This window comes from Anastrepha obliqua, chromosome 1, assembly GCF_027943255.1.
Source record: "Anastrepha obliqua isolate idAnaObli1 chromosome 1, idAnaObli1_1.0, whole genome shotgun sequence".
NCBI lineage: Eukaryota > Metazoa > Arthropoda > Insecta > Diptera > Tephritidae > Anastrepha > Anastrepha obliqua.
Genome location: NC_072892.1, coordinates 119,797,630 through 119,816,370, shown reverse-complemented (window position 1 = coordinate 119,816,370; position 18,741 = coordinate 119,797,630). Strand labels below are relative to the sequence as shown.

The 18,741-nt window shown below is 36.9% G+C and overlaps 1 protein-coding gene across 3 annotated transcripts in view; it reads left to right on the top strand.

Annotated features, from left to right (window-relative positions):
- The window catches only part of LOC129235889 (ATP-binding cassette sub-family G member 8), a 93,165-nt gene that overhangs the window by 65,443 nt on the left and 8,981 nt on the right, over nt 1-18,741 (top strand). The gene's annotated exons all lie outside the window — the stretch shown is intronic.

Genomic DNA, 18,741 nt, shown 5'->3' with positions numbered 1-18,741 from the left:
TTAAAAAAAATGTAATGTTTATTATTGATACATAAAACAGAACTCATAAAATAGTGTTTATTTTTGTTTAAGGGGGGAGCCTGGTTTATAAGGTCAAAAAAATTATTTTTTTTTTTTCGTTTTAAGCAATTCCTAATATATTTCAGAATATTCACACAAAGTTACAGAGCCTAATTCTCAATATTTCCGTAGATACAAAGCCAAAGGTAGGCGAGCGTTAGGTAGTTACGCTGTGACCGGACAGCTATAGTACAAACTTTATCTTCTCTTCTCGACTTTTCATTTTTATGATTTCTTTGAATTGGTGTACATGAATGAAAAAAACGAATGAACCTTTTGAAATGAATCATAGCTTGTTCCCTTCAGTATTAAATTCTCTTCTATTTGAACTAACAAAATAGATTAAAAAAAATGTTCAAGATTTTTATACCAAGTTGAAGTGAATTTTTTTTTTATAGAAAGGCATTTTTTTCTTAAAACCTCAAAAAAGTTGAAATTTTGGAATGAATCATGATAATTAGAAATCCATTTGAATTTTTTGCTTTAGATAATAATTGCGAGCTGTATCTTGTACGCCAGTTGGAAACTCCAGCGTTGCAGCGCTCTACTAACGTCTATGTTAAACATTTTTTTCAACTTATTTTAACCAGTACAAAAATTTTTTATACTTTTTAAATGTTCATTAAAAGATAGAAAAAACTTTGCAGTGCTAAATTAATTTTTTCCTTAAAAAAATCGCAAAGAGATGCAATTTTTAGACCTCATTAACCAGGCTCCCCCCTTAACCTCTTCAAGGACATCGGCACATATGTGTACGGTTTTTTGAAATCTTTCCATTCATAGATGAACTCTACTATAAATGCTGCTACAACAACAACTATAAATGGCCACATATGTGGACATTATTTTTTTTTTTTTGCAATTTTTTAGTTTTATTTCCGCGATTAATTTTTGATCAAATAAAATATAGCTCGACATATATATTATAAATATATTTTCTGAACAATGCAATAAACTAAGAAATTCTTTATAATTATTGATCACAAATTTGTTAAAATCTCAAGATAATGACTAAATATACATTTTTTTGATAAGACTCAAAGTGAGTTTTTAAGGGAAATATCACCTTAAAATCGCCACATACCTGATGCAATGTTTCCCTTCTCATACCTTTTGAGATATGCTTCAATAAAGGCAACTAGTGGAAAACGTTCAGAGCATTTTTATAATAATAATAAATTAAAGTAACAATTTGATCGGCAACTTATCAACTGGTTCAAGTGAGTAAACAGACCGCAAAAAGAGTTCTTAACAGTTCCTCATATAAATAGATGATCAGTGACCTAAGCAAAACCTTTGTAAATAATATGAAATTGAGCGCGCAAAAACTATGCTGACCACAAAATTACCGTTCGTACGAAAAAGTTTAAGTGTACAGCAGTTGCAACTCAATATTAACTGCACACTATTGCCGATGTTCCGCAATGCATTCATACACTTGGCTACTTTTTAACAGCCAACGAAGTATGTCGCTATGGGAGTAAGACACACACACACTCACACGCATGCACGCATGCACGCATGCACTTATAGGCGCAGCAACATAATAGGCATTACATGATGTTCGAATCATTACCGCAATTATAAATGACAATCGCAAACTATTGGTGCAGAAAAATAAAAATACATACAGACATGCATACATACTTAAGCACACAAAATGTTTTTACATGCATATGTGATTCATGGTGTGTTCGTATGTATGTGCAATTAGGTGAGTATGGTAACTGTGTATTTTTCAAACAAAACGGTTTATTACAAACGGGTTTGGTTGGAACGGCGCAGTCGACATTGCCACGAATAATGAGTGCAAATTATAATTGACCGTCAATCGATTGGTTGCAAATCTACTTGCTTTGTATGCTCATTAACTTTGTCAGTTGCTGGCGGTGCTGCGTCTGCATGTGCACAGCCCCCAGTGGATGACTAATGCGAGCCTGTGGTTGTTTCGTTTGCCGTTACTACAATAGACATTACATGGTTTCTTCTTTGAGACTAATTAATTTGAGTGCATTGCAATGTAAGTATGTATTGGATGTACAGTAATGATTATATGGTAGACCTGTTAAGCCAATGTCACTTGCGCAGCGAGTGGCAACAAGCAATAATTCTCCAATATCACTTAAGGAGCATATTTAGTACTGGCATTCTTTTATACTACTGGGTGACTTTTCTTGATTCTGCATAATTACAGCTCAATACTCCACTTTAAAGATGCCCCCTATGAAGCTTGATGAACCGCTTTTCTTTGTGACAGTTACCTGATAGCTGATATTTTGTAATTTATGTATTTAAGTTGAGTTTTCAATCGAGGCGACTCGGTTGGGAAGTGTAGAAGTTGGAACAATTTTTTTTTTTTTTTTTTTACTGCGACTTCCTCTTGTTCTATTTACGTGCAGCGGGTGGCAGCGAATAGCGAAATTGACTGGAGTATAAACACCATAGACGAATGAGTTGGTACGTGAGTACCTTACAAGAGTGCGCAGTTTCGGGGCATGAAACACCAAATCATAGAAAAATATTTACTAATAGCGGCCGCCCCTAGGCAGGCAATGGAATTTCTGCCATGAAAAAGCTCCTCATAAAAACTATTTGGCGTTGAGAGTTGGCTTAAAACTGGGGGAAATTAAATTGCTATACAGATAGTTCCAAGCTAGGCGATAAGGTTGGCTATGGAGTATTTTCGAAGCATTCAGGACCCGAACTATTCCTTCGACTACCAAGCCATTGCAGCGGCTATCAGGCAGAAGTTCTGTCTATAAAAGAAGTGGCTACATATCTAAATATGCATGCCGTAACAAAAACGACTTTAAATACATATATTCTCGGATAGCCATTAAGTCAATGAATTTGGCTATACTTCCGCATTGCCTCGAGGTAGAGGGCCAAAACGGCGTCCTAAGAAGTACTCACCCTGGTCTTCAGCATAACTTTCCATTTCGCGTTTCTTTTTTCGGATAATATCCTCCACAAAATTTGCGACGGCATTCCATTTTTCTTCGTCTATCATCGTTTTCTCGATAATTTCTTCGGGTGTAAATACACCAATAGCTCGTTGCAGACCTGTTCTCTGTACGTTCCATCTCTCGCATTTAAAGAAGGTGTGCTCCGCATCATCATACTCAGTATCTCCATATATTCAGTTTGGTTGGCTCACTTTTCCCATTCGCCACAAATACTTGCGAAAGGACCCATGTCCGGACAAAAACTGTGTGAGGTAATAGTTAACCTCACCGTGCTTTCTTTCTACCCACTGTTTTAGATCGGGTATTAGTCTCGCTGTTCATCTACCATACCGTTCAGAGTTCCCTCTTGCCTGCCAAAGTGTGAGCGTTTGAACTCTAATATCCAAAAAGCTATTAGATCATGGAGAGATGAAGGCACATGTATAACAGCTAGGCTACTGCGGCCGCCTTTAAGAGCGGATATCTCGAAAGTCGTGGCTTGCATAACCCGTCATTGGCTGTTTAGCTAGTATTCCTTGAGACTAGGAGTTGTAGAGTGGTAGAAATTGTAGAGATAGGGAAGAAGAAGAAACAGTTGAGTACTTCCCTTGCAATTGTCCAGCCTTAGCTAAACTCAGAGCAGGTTTTCTAGACAAATACTTTTTCAATTCTATTACGGAACTGTCTGACGTGGCGATAGAACCCATCCTGTTCTTCATAAGAGTCACAAAATAGTTCCACGAAGAAAAATAAATGAGGTCCCCATGTCACACAATGATATCAGAACGAGCCTGTAAAATCTAAGAGAGTTGGTCGTACCGACCGTCTACCACCATAACCTACTCTAAACCGCAAACAAGTCCGATCGGCTCGTCCGACTCCGGATCGGGGGTTGGGATGTTTAGTGACCATTCCACCTAATCATGTGTCCATATTAGTCCGGCATATCCAGACTGATCTCTCCAACATGGGTGACCCTAACGGCATCCCTAAGTAAATCGATGGTGCGACCCAGCCCTTCGCGGATGTACCAATCTTCGAAGTTTAGGTACCAAGCAAGAGCTTTTTCGATATAAGTATTTCAACAATTATTTTTTTTTAATTTTCTTTATTTATTGTTTTACTCTTTTTATAATACGATGTTTTTGCAAATAGAAAAAAAATGTTTGCTTCCTTTAAATTAAGAAATTAAGCTGCTTCTTTTTTATATTTTTTTTTTTAGTCTTTGATATATAAAAAATTTCTACAAATTCACATCTATAATCGAAGCAAAGTTTTTTATTATCTTACAAATAGCAACTACCGCCGAGAACTTCCTCGAATAAAAGCTCTCTCTTGTATATTACTTTGAAAAAAAGTGTACAGTTTACGACATGTGCAATAAAGTATCACTTTCGGAATATTCTTCTGTTGAAAAATATTCACAAATTAGTTTGTTTTCACAGTAGCCCAACACCTCGGTCACGCACATCCCACCTATGACATCCGTCCGTGCTTGCAACGAACAAAAACAGGATAACTCCGCTCACATCTCACCTTCGATAGAGACATAGTTGGAATTCAAAATGGATAAAATCAAATAAACAGAAACCATGCCCACCTTTCAATTGCCATAAAAATGAAATTCCAGTGTCGGTCAGCAAATGAAGAAAAATTTTAAATTGGATAGTAGTGAACATAGCAAAGACTGGAATACGATTGTTTAAAAATTTTGAAAAATAATTAAATTTATGAACTCCTTCATCAAACTGCACCAAATTTAAATTTCATATCTATGACGATAGGCATTTTGTTGAATGATCATTCAATGGCCGGTTAGCACAGCTACGAGTTTGAAAATGGAAAGGCGTAGAATCCCCAGAACTTTTTGAGTCCTTCGTATATTGTACTAGGGCCAAAGGGTTTTCGTAATAGCTCATGAAAAAAAGGTCGGAAAAAGTGTCCACGGTTCTTTACTGTTGGCTTAAAGCTTGACGATAAAGTTTGGCGTCTATAGTAAGAAAGCCAAACCCATGTAAGCGTTTTGCTCATTTTCCTAACCACTGAGACATATTTCAAGCTGATTTCAGCCTTTGGAGAAATCTGTATTCATTCTGATAGCCAAGCGGCGATTAAATCTCTTGGTTGGGTTGTCACTAATTTATCATTGCTCGCAAATGCAGCACACCTCCATTTCTCTCTACCATTTGATAAGGGTGTCCAGGCATAGTGACACACCAGGGATCGTAAGACAGAAAAGTTGGCGAGGGAGGGCACTATCACTCGCCTGCCTCTTGGTATGGATATTGCAGGTATACCCTTCTCAACCTATAAACCGGGTGGTGCAAGTGACATTGTCACATCAGCCAACACGTGATGGGTTGATGGTCTGACATGTAATGCTACAAAAAGAATTGCACCAAAATGGCACATTCTCTATGTTAGTTGCTTTGATCACTGTCTCCTAGGCCGACATGCTTAAAGATTAAACGTGCTTCATTTCGACTATTGCAGTAGCTGCAAGAATGAGGAGGAGGAAGAGTCTTTCAGACATCTTCTCTGTCTGGTTCACATACTTTGGCTCAGCGTTCTTGAATGATACTGTTGGTCTTAGGGATATAAGTGTTAGCCAGATGAAAGGGTTTGCACTTAAAACAAAATAGTTTAACGAGTAGTAGCAGGTAAACTGCTACTGTGCTATCACAATGGATCTGCAATGAGCTAAGTGAGTTAGTTTAGAGACTGACTGCCACTTCTACCTATCTACCTACATACCTTCCTACAAAGGAGCATTTAATATCTTTATGACCGGAATAGACCTAACGAAAAAGTAAGGTTAACAGCATTATTTCCCCAAGAATATTTACAAGTCTGTCCAACAGGGGTTATTCAACACAATATCTCGAACACCAGCTTTACCGAAAGGAAAGGAGGTTATTTGACTGAGGGTCGCCTAACACTTTCCCGGTTTCCATGCATCAACCACTTCACCAGCTCCCCCTTACTAAAATTCGTTTTAATACTTCAGTGAAACCTATTTGATGACTACAAAATTTCGAATTAGATTTTTTAATAAATTACGAAACGACTGAGATGCGTACTTTCGCTTTCTTTTACAACTGCGAGAAGCAAAAAACACGTGACAGCTCATAATTAATGCGTCTTTATAGTCAAATTTGACCTGCGGTCATTGCTCGTTGATAGTTAGATGAGCATACATACACATGCATAGGTATGTGCATTTGTAACGGTATATTTATATACACTACGCTAAATGCTTGTAAGTATTTGCGTATGAGCAAGGCTTAAACACATTTTTCAAGCTAAACGCTCATCCGCTATTTACATATTTACGCACATAAATGTCAAAACTTCGCTCTGAATGAAATTTATTTTACGAGCTCGTTGGGACTTACGACGGCGCGAAAATAAATGTAGTATTTTTAGAGTTATTAGTACTTTCATTATGTGAAGTAACAAAACAGAAAACAATGAAAAAATCTAAATTTTTGTAATTAAAACAAAAATAAAAAATGAAAACTACACAAAAAATAAAAAAAAATTAAGTTGTTAATTTAAAAACAAAATTACAACTGAAAATTAGAGGCCAAACTTCCTTTCGTACGTAAATAAATGGCGTGCCAAGCGATAAAATCTATATGTAACACTTATGTGCAATATACACACGCACTAGCCATGAAAAGAAATGCAACAGTTGTGAAAAAAAAAAATAATAAGTATAAAAATGAGCTAATAGCAAAACAAAGTGAAACGCACATTACTTATTTGTAAACACCGCTGGCTGGTGGCTATAACTACTTTTAGGGTGTGGCGCCTATGCGCTTGCATGCAGAAACATAAATATAGTAGTTGTGCTTACCTATCTACAGGGTGGCCCAATTGAAGCGGAATTTTTCCGAACACCGATTTTTAATTTGAAAAAATTATTACATTTTTATTATTATTTCGAAATTAGTATTAAAAATTATCGAATTTTATCCCGTTTTTCAATAAACCCATATTGAATGTGCCCTCTGGCGCCAAGTCATTCTACAAGGTAGTCCCACACTACACGAAGTTGAACTTATGGAATTTTTTCCCATTCACAAAGAAACGTTTTCTGCTCACTAATATATTTGAAGAAACAAAAAATACGCAGATGTGGGTATTCTAGTTAACGGGACACGGAATAACATTCGCTACACAGACGATACAACACTGGACGTTGAAAACTACAAGCGTACACCCTTTTACCCGCCCCAGAGGAGGTCAAAATCGAAAATGTCAGAAACATCATCAAACGTGGAGCCGCACTAGTGTTATGTGGGACATACTCCCACTAATACTATGCATGCCCCCTTCTCGGCCGATTTCAACCTAGGACTGCTGAAAGCATTTCATCAATGTGGAGCCATGTTTGTGCATTTTAAACACACCAAGCACCTACGTCCAGGTTCCTCTCCTTATACGCTATCAGTAGTCCCCATTACCTTGTGACCCATGGGGCACCTGAAAGTTGCAATATCGTTGCTCGAAATCGACTTGTCGTCTATTTGGGTTCGTCTTGAGGCTTATCTCAGGCGTTCGTAAATACAGTCACACTCACAGGAGATCTGCTTCAAAACGACATATTTGGATGGCGCCTTTAAAATGTGGTGCCATAGAAAAATTATGAGAATAAGCTGGACTTACAAAACATCAAATAACATAGAACAAGACACGATAACCTACAACCGTTGATACAGGAAAAAATTGAGGAAGAAAGAAAAATTGGCAGAAAAGCAAAAATGGCTTGGCTTAACAACATCAAAGGGTGGACAGGTCTCAAAACAATTGGCGACCTAACAGAAGCAGCAAAAAACAGACACAAATCTAATGACATCCTTAATAATATGATCTGACGACCATATGGCGAAGACCAAAATAAGGTTCGCATGTAATCGCGAACATCCAAGAAGAAGAAGAAAATTTTTTTAGTGCTGACCTTGACCTTCAAAATGCGCCATATCAAGAAAGCCCCATCGCCTTGCAGACAGCAAAGACCTCTGTCCGGTCAAACTGAAGTGGGGAATACGGAATTGATGGTTTAGGCTATAGTTCGGAAACTTATTGAAGCGCTTACTAAACTTCAAAATTTTTTTTTTTGCTCCAACTTTTTACGTAGAGCAAACCATCAATTGACAGGCCTATTCCACAACGAATATGTTTCGTCGGTTGCAGCAAAGTATGTGACTTTTTCTTCTTCTTGATTGGCGCAATAACCGGTTACGCGATTTTGGGCGAGTTTAATAAAGCGCGCCAGTCATTGCTTTCCCATGCTAATCGGAGTTGGAAGCACCAAGTGAAGCCAAGTCCTTCTCCACCTAATCTCTCCAGCGCAGAGGAAGCCTTCCTCTTCCTATGTGACTTACAGCCCAATAAATTTTGTGTATTTGCTACCGGAGCCCTCTACTTTTGCCGTATGACATGTCCGACACAATAGCAACCCATGCAGCCAATAAAAGAGAGCCGGTTTGCGGCCAGCAACGTTTCATCAGCAATGTGGTATCTCTCCACATTTTGTGCGACAATGATGAGTGTGTATTAGTTCCATGTAGAGCGAACTTTAGGGCCAATATTGGCGCATTAATACAAAAGTGCAGTGGCCTATGATAGGTCCTACTTGAAATTAGTTTAATTATAGGAGCGAACATATGTTGAGATTTCGGCACAGCAATCTTGAAACCTCATACTCAACCCATTTGTTTCTTAAGTATTACTTATATACTTACTTATATACTTACTCAATAACTCATTTGCTACTTCTGTCCCTTCAGTATTACTGTATATGGTTTGAGTTGCGTACAGAGGCTTTAAGATGGCTTAGTAACCTTAGAGACGCAGGACATTTTTTAATATTTTTTTCATTTCAAGGATGATAGATCACCAGGTTTGGCCAAGAGTGAAAACCGAAATTGAGCGAATACCTTCGGCTACCACGTCAGCGGGGACTCGGCTACAGAGTTCTGTGCGCCCATCTCAGACGTATTCACACCACGATGGAGAGAATAATAAAGTGCCGCTACTTTGCTCTGAGAAAATTTAAAAGAATCGCTTGTGCAATCTATTCTTGTGTCGTTTGTTCATTTCTTCTTCCTCTTGCATTCTTGTTCGCATTTTTACATCTCACCAGTATAACGTCACGCACTCTCTGATGGGCGCAATTCTTTTTTCTGTCATTCTTGTAATCACACATTCGATTGAACGAGTTGTTCAGCAGGCAACGAAGTAACGTCAGTGGAAGCTGTGACTACTTTTTTCGTATATCACCAACACAGTTTAAGTTTTCGTCAACCTCTGTCGCGAACAAACCGCTATGATGTCCCCTGTTACGACAGCCAATCAGATGATTCTTTCAAAATCGCTGAGAGCCGATTTAATATTTTCCCCATAGTCATTGCGGTGTGACTGTCAACGAATGTAGCGGCGTTTTCGCTCCGAAAATGTAGTTATTAATTTTTTGCGTCTCCATTGGGTCACCCTGTACGAATAATATCATTCAGTGCCCTAGCAGGAAAAAGTTTTGCAGAACATGTAAAAAATTTCACAAATGGAAAATCCATTTTACTGCCATTTACCTTAAAATAGCTAAGCTCGCCGCGGATGCGCTTTTGCCTACAAATAGACAAACGTGCTTACATACATATGTACATACGCACACACACACACATGTAATAAATATATAAAAATTTACATACATATGCGATTAAAAGGTAATTGGCTTTGTTGCTTGCTGGCCGTGGCCATTTAACAACTAGCCTAGCCTAGCCTAGTACACATCCCCCTTTCAGGGGGGTGGTTATTAACAAAAATGGAAACAATAACAAAACTAACATTTTAACAAAGCACTAAAAATGAGCTAATGTTTTTGTGCATTGAACTCGGCCGGCAACGAGGAAAGTAAAAGTGCTCCAAAGCGAGTGAATTCATTATTTATGTGTGTATGTATGTGTGCGTGTATACGAGTACATATCAGCCCGCACACATGGGGAGGCGATGCCGTCAGCTGTTTCATTGTATAAATAATCATATTTGCCATCAGCCATCAGCTAATCAATATCAGAGAGTAACATTTATTTCTATCTTTGCAAGAGTGCCTGAATACATGCATATATACATATGCAGGCAAAGATATACATAAATACATACAGTTATGCATGAATATCTACACCCTGCGACAAAATGATAGCACTTTAAAATTTTTCTTATTTTTTTTTTTTGAATGTTCAATACTTTTATATTAAAGTATAGCTCAAAAACTATATACATTTAATTTTAAAATTTTGCACAAAAATTATAAAAAAGTCACAAAAGTTGCAAGCCAATTCCGCGGTTTACGATTAGAATTTCTAGGCAGATTTTTGGTATGCAATTTTATAGCTTATTAAATTTTAGTAAAAAAAGTTTGTGTTTGCCGAAAAGTCCCGTTGATTTTTTATAATTTTTTTCCTTGACGTTGGTGCGAATTTTCTCCACAAAAAAAACAATATCGGGTATTTGTTTGAGAAGTTCTAAATGAGAAGTTCTAAAAGCTTAGAATTGTAAGGAAAAGTTTGAGATTCGGATTTATATGATTATTAAGCTATTTAAATTTTTGTTTTTCATTTTTTGTTAATGAATTTTTTTTTATGAAAATTGTTTTTTTTTTTATGAAAATTTTGTTTGCTAATTGCTGTTAATTTAAGCTAACAACCAACAATTCATTGCGTTACCACCGCCCGGCACAATTGAGAGGGAAATCACTAAAAGCTAAAATCATTTTCAACTTTTACAACAACAAAAATGCATGTAAACAAAACGGAAATTCATACGCCTCGTTGCACCGACGCGCCAACGCTACCGCTACTAGCAGCTGTAGCAACGGGCGCGGCAGCTGTGCCTAACCCAACTACGCCAAATATTGTAAACACGATTAAGATGCGGAGCGTTAGTTGTTGTTGCAGCGTGCTTTGCTGTCATTGTTACGGCGGCTGCTGAATGAATAAGGCTACTGTTTTGCACGTTTGAAGAGTTGCAGTGGCCATTGCCATTGTTGCCGCCGCTTATGGTTAGCGTTTATTGTGCTGCGTCCGCATGTCTGCAGGTTTGTCAGCCAACCAACCAGCCATATCAGCCGTATTAGCCTGCCTGTTGAGTTACGCAATCCCACATCCGCACGCTTATGTGTCTTTTGAGTTGGCTCAACTCCAATTGCTTGACTTTGGCTGCTATGCTTACATTGTTAACCGTAGCTTTAATTATTAACCCATTTGCATGTGAATTCCGCGCCACCCGCATGACTGGCATAGTCTTTTGCAAACACAGAAGGCATTCAACTTGCCAGAAAAGCAATTAAAGGAAAATCGCGCATTAAATAGCACTCAAATGTCATAATATTACGCCGGTATTGTTCTTAGCTCTTACCCAAGTACATGCGAATGTGTGTGTAAAGTCATAAATAAACGAATCAGCTTTTACTTTGCACATTTTTTCTGTCCATTGAGTTTCCTGTGCGAGTTTCAAAACTTCATTTCCGCAGCGCCAATCTGGCAATCTGTCATGACAGGTGTTGAGAAAACTTTGCATTATCTGTCCTACATTCCAAATTGTTTCTTTTTTTTATTGTAATGAAAAAATATAAACATTAAATTAGATATTGCAAGCAAATTAGCATTAATTGTATTTTAAAGTAATTGGTGAGTTCGAGGTGAGTCCATTCAATACCGGATTAGTTCAGGTGCGATAGCTGTCCCCAAGCGACACACTCAGACTGTTGAATAAAGAATGCGTTCATTGAGATGTAAAGAGAGGTAAGGAAAATTGGGCAGGGACAAGAGAATAGGGCACAGGACATGATCGAATGGGATCTAATAAGAATTATGGCTGACAAACCGATGTATGCCTATAATAAAGCGAAGTTGCAGAAAAGCGCGCGTGATAGGTCCTTAGGCAAGGATTATAGATCAGCAAATTTGGCTATCCGAAGCAAATTTGTAGAGTAACTTCGATTGCCACGTCACCGCGTACTCGGCAGCAGAATTCTGCCGGCTCATTTCACACGTCACACACTCGCCCAACCTTTGTTCAAACGATAACAAGGAAATTTGAGTGGGAACTATGTTAATCTTTTCCGTATATCACCAACACAATATCAGTGTTTTCGTAAGCAAACCGCAGTAATTACCTAGGTTGCTTCCTGATTCCTTCGAAATCGCTAAGAGGCGGTTAACGGTCTGATGTTCGCCACACCTCTGCATTCTGTATATCGTGTCCTCAAGTGCGTGCTCTCACCTTTCGTACCAAGATATTTAAATCTTAACCCAGTCACCTATGGAGATGCTGAAATGATTCTACCTTTTCATTCCCCATGCAACTACTGCAGAAAGGTGATCATTGGATACCACCTTGAGGCTGATACTTTTTTTATTACAAATTATCGAAGATGGTACAAAAATGCATAAAAATTAAAATGTTTTCATTTATCATAATACATTAAGCAAAAAATCATTCTCGCTAACTGAGGCACTAAGACGCAATTTGCCTAAGTATTTGCTTGTTAGGTGGTGTAAGTATAATTTGGACTTCCACAACTAATAAGAAGTATGGTGTCAGTAGAATCAACTGTTTTCTCGATACTTCGCCAGCCCTACAAGTCACACAGCTGACTGATCTCACTTTAAGCCCACGTGTCCAAGAACAGACCGCAAGTAGTTCAATTAACCTCAACTCTCTCTTTGCACGAAGGGAACTCTTCAAGGGGCACTACCTTAAGGCATACAGTTTCCTGTAATCCCTCTGTGACCTAGTAAGCTTATTGGCGAAATGTTCAGTTACGCCAGAAAGGAGAGTTGGGAATTTACCGTACAGTTTTGATCTCACCATTAGAGCGCCCTGAGAGAAATACTACGGAAGAGAAATATTATAAGTCCCTATTTCACCGAAGCTACTTGCTCAAATCACTATTAATTTGTACCAACACCATTTCTTCTCATATACACCCCTTTGCCAACTTACCAACACACCACTATTTTTTATAAAACCATAGTTCATGCTTTAAAAAGCACCATATAACGCAAAATTTTATAACTTGTACAGAATTTTTAAAATTTCTCAAATTTTACTACGTACGTAGTTTTATAATAGTTTTTATATATTGAATTTTACTAGCAAATTTTTTTAATTTTTCATTTTTTTTCGCTGAGGTGTCACGCCTTTTCTTCTATATAAAATACTTGCTCGAATTTTTCATATGGGAGAAAAAGCACCGTCAACAAAAAAAGGTCAAAAGTCAACAGTATTTTGTAGTCCCTTGAAAGTTGTATTTTGATACTAAAATTCTATATAAAAAACTGTAAAACTGCATATCTAATTCAAAAAAATCAAACTTAAACGTGAAAGATTTGTATAAAGTTTGAACTTCGCATTATATAGTTTTCGTTGTAGTCCGAACTTTAAAAAAATGTATATATGAGAAGAAATCGTACTGGAGAAAAGAGATATGATAACATTATCAGCAAATTGTTATCTGTTTAGAGATGATTCCACTAGTCAGCAGGCAAAAGGCGGTCACCTTCATTCGGAAGCCTAAATTTACTGGAGGAGTCTCCACTACTCTTTCCTCCCAACTTGGTGGACGGATTCCCTGGCTCCATAAATTCCCACAGTTCCATTGTGGAACATAGTGCCACCGATATATTACGCTTCGAAAAATATTCCTTCTCGAATTGTAATAAACTAGCGAAGAAGAACTTTCAGCCGAGTTTCCACCTCAATTTTATTGATGTGGGCCAGCTAAGACCACAAAATGGTCTATCTCAGCGAATCACCTACAATCGCACATCGTTTCTTGCAATCCAGCAGTATCACTGGATTACTTTGTTTTTGAATTCCGGAATCTCACGGTTATCATAGCACTACTTTTCCTGGCTTGGCCGTAAACCCCATTTAGATAAAGCCTAAATAGCCGCTCGTCTATATCAATAAAAGCGCATTTCAGATATTTGAACACGTGGGCTGAAAACTCCCGGGCCTAATAAAGAAAACACGTTTTTTTGTTTCGTTCAAAATTAGCTTCATTCATCAACGTAATTTCCATCAAGAATAACGCAATTGTTCTAGCGCCGCTCCAACATTTCACTAACACTTTTGCAGAACGATTTATCTTTTGCCTCAAAATAGGCCTCAGTTTCGGCGATAACGTCCTTATTCGAGCGAAAATTCTTACCGGCGAGCATTTGTTTTTGGTCTGCAAGTAGCCAGTAATCGCTGTGAGCCAAATCTGACGAATACGGGTGGATGTGGGAGCAATTCGAAGTTCAATTCATGTAGTTTTGCCATTGCTTTGCCATCATCAACACGTTCTTGTTTTTGGTCAACAGTGAGCAAACGCGGCACCCACATTGAATAGAGCTTTCTCATAGTCAAATGTTCATCCAAATAAAATATTCATCCAGGTTCTTTAAAAATCTTTACGAAAGCTAACGCACGAAACTTCACTTTTCGATTGTTCAAAACGATTTTGTCGATTTTTTGATGTTTTCTTGATCTATGGACTACTGATTTAAGAAAAATTTGCTTGCGTTGAAATACTACTCAAAACCTCTTCATCTCTTATAATCAGTGAAGTGGTTAAAATAATCTAGTTTTTATAAAAAAAACACTTCCGGCTTATTGAACTTTTACTAGTAACGAGACGAACCTCGTTACACATTCAAAATATACCGAAACCCCGGAATCAACGATTACCTCTAATATTGGCAGTCCCAATGCATCGCTCTTCCATACATACATAAATACACACATACATATATACACAAGTTCACACTCGTATCCTTATTTGCTGACTGAATTTGCGCAAATTGCTTTCGGTCGTTACACAAAGCCTTAATAAAATACGCAAATAATTTTGTTTGAATTTAATTGTGAATAAACCCCTGCAGAGCCAAAAGCTAGTAATCTGCAAGTAATATTCTATATTTTCTTGGCAATGTTATGAATCAGAATTAATTTTAATAGCTCGTAAAAGAATACACGATCAATACATTATTGTGCCATCGTATATACATACATATATACATATAGAAGAGTGTGTCATACATGGGTTTGTATGGACATTAGGCTGGGTCGACCGTATTTGGCGCATTGATTAATAACAAGTGCACCGCTGCATTGCAAAAAATTCATTGTTCTGTCCGATTTGTGGAACGAACGTATAGTCGGGACGTATTTGTTGGAAAAAAATACCAAAATCAGAAACTGCCTTCATAAAAACCTTGAGGATTCTTTCGCGGTGTTACAACAACCGACTTAGAGCCTTGTGCAGAGATTTTTTTGTATCCGATGTGCTTGATTTCAGTCCGCGACTACACAAATAAGGAAACAAGAATATTTTGTGTTTAAGAAGTACAGGTACATAAGCGAGATGATCCCTCGGTTGTGTCCATACATACAGTTGCGATCAAGAAAATGGCAGTACCAAAAAATATGAGATTTTTTTCAAAAAATGTTTAAACTGTGATGTGTTTAGAAATTGTTTATTATTATTTTGAGATATTATTTTGTTCATTAACTGGACACACATAATATTTAAATCAGCTCTATAACGAAAAACGAAAATTTTTTAAACAAGAGATAGAAATGCAGGGTTATTATTAAAATAGCAGTGGCCATATAAGTTCCGCATTCTGACCAGGTTTATAAAAAGATTAAAGACAAACTTCATTGATACAGTTTGCAAATAAAAAGTCTTAACTAATGTTTTGTTGAATTTCCCAAATTTTTTACTACGGCAATTGCTCACATCGCCGCTTCGGAATCTTCAGTCACGCATCTTTAACATTTTCCCAAAGTAGTTGATTGTTACTCGGTTTGGCAATGTTTCAGACTTATAGTGTCAATATTTGTGCGATTTATTCAGATTAACTTTACACATTTGAAATCCCTTAAGGGGTTATATACAGTTAGAAGGCCGAAACAAAGCGAATTTTCCAGAATTTTTTCTGAGAAAACTTTTAAATTTATTGATCTAAAAATTTGTACACATTTTATTTTGTCTCTTAACTGCATTTTAAGACTTAGTATTAGTAAAAATATTTATTTGGAAAGAAGCTACAGCTGATCTCCGGGAGCACCTCTCAAAAAAGACCACCATATCTCTGAACTGAATCCTCTGAAATTAAAGACCCAAACAGATTTCGTTAAAGTAATGGTAAATCTAGTAATTAATCGAAGAAATAAGCAAAATAAATTTTTTGACAAATGGACAAATCGATTTTTAACCAAAATTTTGGCCTTAAATTGTTTATAAAAAAAATATTTATCGATGAGAAAATATCTTCGATTAATTACTAAAAAATATATTTAACCCTTCGCAGATATTTGGTATTGGAAATTTGCATTTGTACGATTTATGGGGAAAAAAAAAAATAAAAAAATAAAAAAAAAAAATAAAAATAAATGGCTTCAAAATAATTTTCAAGGTCAAAAAATTATAATTATCTTAATGTTTGTGTTTTATACTTTTTGCGTGACCCACCCTAGTGCGCTTATAAGTAAATATTTTAGTGTTTTTTATACATACGTCTATGTATATTTCCCAGATGATTTTACCCTAGAATAACTCCTCATCAAATAATTCATGGTGTTACGGCAGGTTTCATCCTTGCAGACACCTGCTTGAGCCGCCAGAGCCGCCTCCCAGGCACGTCAGGAGACACCTCCTCAATTACGCCGACGAGATCCAGGACAAAACGAACAGACATTTACTGGACCAGACAGTATTTGGACAGACAATAAACGACATTCATCAGGGGACCGTCACGACCTTCCTAAGCTCCCGACCACCGACCACCGAATGCCGTAATCGGAGTCCAATCAACGGGCCTACCTTTAGATGAGCTAGACGAAGACGACGGGTGAAACACACTCCACTAACAGGGCTTGTATTACTGCTACAACAACAACATCAAATAATTTAATTTCCACAACTTTACTTTTTATAAAATCAAGCATTTCAGAAAGCGATGCATTTCTGCCTAGGAATCGTAATAATAACTTTATTAGGTAGTACATATCCGTCCATTTTAGCCACTTTAAAAGCGAGTTTTAATTAGAAGAATTATGAAGAAATCTCAATATTGACTGTTTATCAAATTCGCGAAGAACGAAAAAAAATATTTTAAAAAATATACAAAAATTGTAACGTTCATATATTTATATATTTATCCTGTTTCTATATTTAAAAATACTGAAGTCTTGAAGTCTGTTATTTCATTTCTCAGTGTTGTCAACTTTTTCTTTTAAATAATGCCATTTTAACAATTTTGACACACCAGAGCACTTTTAGTGTTTTACATACCGGAAGTAGGTGCTTTTTAATACCCAACGTTGTATACCCTGGCGTTTTGTAGATGTAAAATCCTGCCAAGCACTTGCTAAATTTTAGAAAAAAAGACCAACATTTGTTTGACCCCAAAATATTCCCAAATTTAGCTTTCAAACCCAGGAGTCATAATTGCAAAGATTTTCCTATCGTATGGGAACCGACCCGATCTAATGTGCATTTATATATTTACGGACTTACGTTCAAGTTTTCTCCAATCAAATATTTATAAATAACAAAATCAGCAATCACTCGAAAGGAATGTTGCTGCACCAAGTCAAGAGTTCAGGCAAAAATCCAACAACGTAGAAATCTAACGAAAAACCACAAACATGCGAGTATCAGTTAGCCAATAATACTATATTCGCGTATAAAGCACGTGCGCAGCAGCAGAGGCCTGTATCCATACATACTATGTACATTCATGCATTGCATACACACACACACACACGCACTTATATAGTATATGGAAGAAAGGTAGGAACGATAAGAAAGCAAAGAGACAACGCTTAAGATAAAAACCACATTTCTGCAAATTCTAACTGGATTTTTTCTTAAAAAGCTTAAATTACCATGTCTCGCGCGCTTTTTCATGCGTTCGCCGCCCAAGTGGAAGCTGCGACGGCCAATGTTTGTTTTTGTTTGCTAGTAAATAAATGTTCGCTGAAATGCTTGACCCACTTCGACTTGGTTACGGCGCAAAACTGTTAACGGAAAGTAAAATTAGCTACAGAATCAACTATTAGTTGCTGATTCTTGTTGCTTAGCCGGCTGTGGCTACTAACAAATTGAATGGAGATTTATTGTGAGCGGTGCAGAGAACTGTGGTGAATAGCCGTATTGGGCAGCATTACAAATGTTGAATTTTTTGTTTGTAATTTTTTGTAAATACATACAAACATATTACCCACTATTACATAGATATTTCTGCAGCAAATAGCTGATACGTGAGTCATATAATTATTATGTAAAGCGACAAATTAGCCGCAAATAGTTGTAGTATCATTCTTAACTACGGTTATACTCGTCTTAACTATGTGAACTTTTTATGAATATGTATACATCACTGTGAGTGTAGAAGTTGGCAAGCAGGTAACATAAGCATAACCGTTGCGAAAGCCGCTTTTACCCCAAAGCCATAGCCATTATGAACAGTTTAGATAACTGTTAGAACATAAACTGTTGTCAAGTTTTCACCATTGGTTAGCCTGCTCAGCATACATATATACAATACATACATACATTTTTATACTTGTTTCAAATATTTTGTTTATATATATTTTTATTTTTTTTTATATTTTTTTATATTTTTCTCTTTTTTTTAATTTCTTGCAGGTTTAATTTCTTATTTGCTTTTAT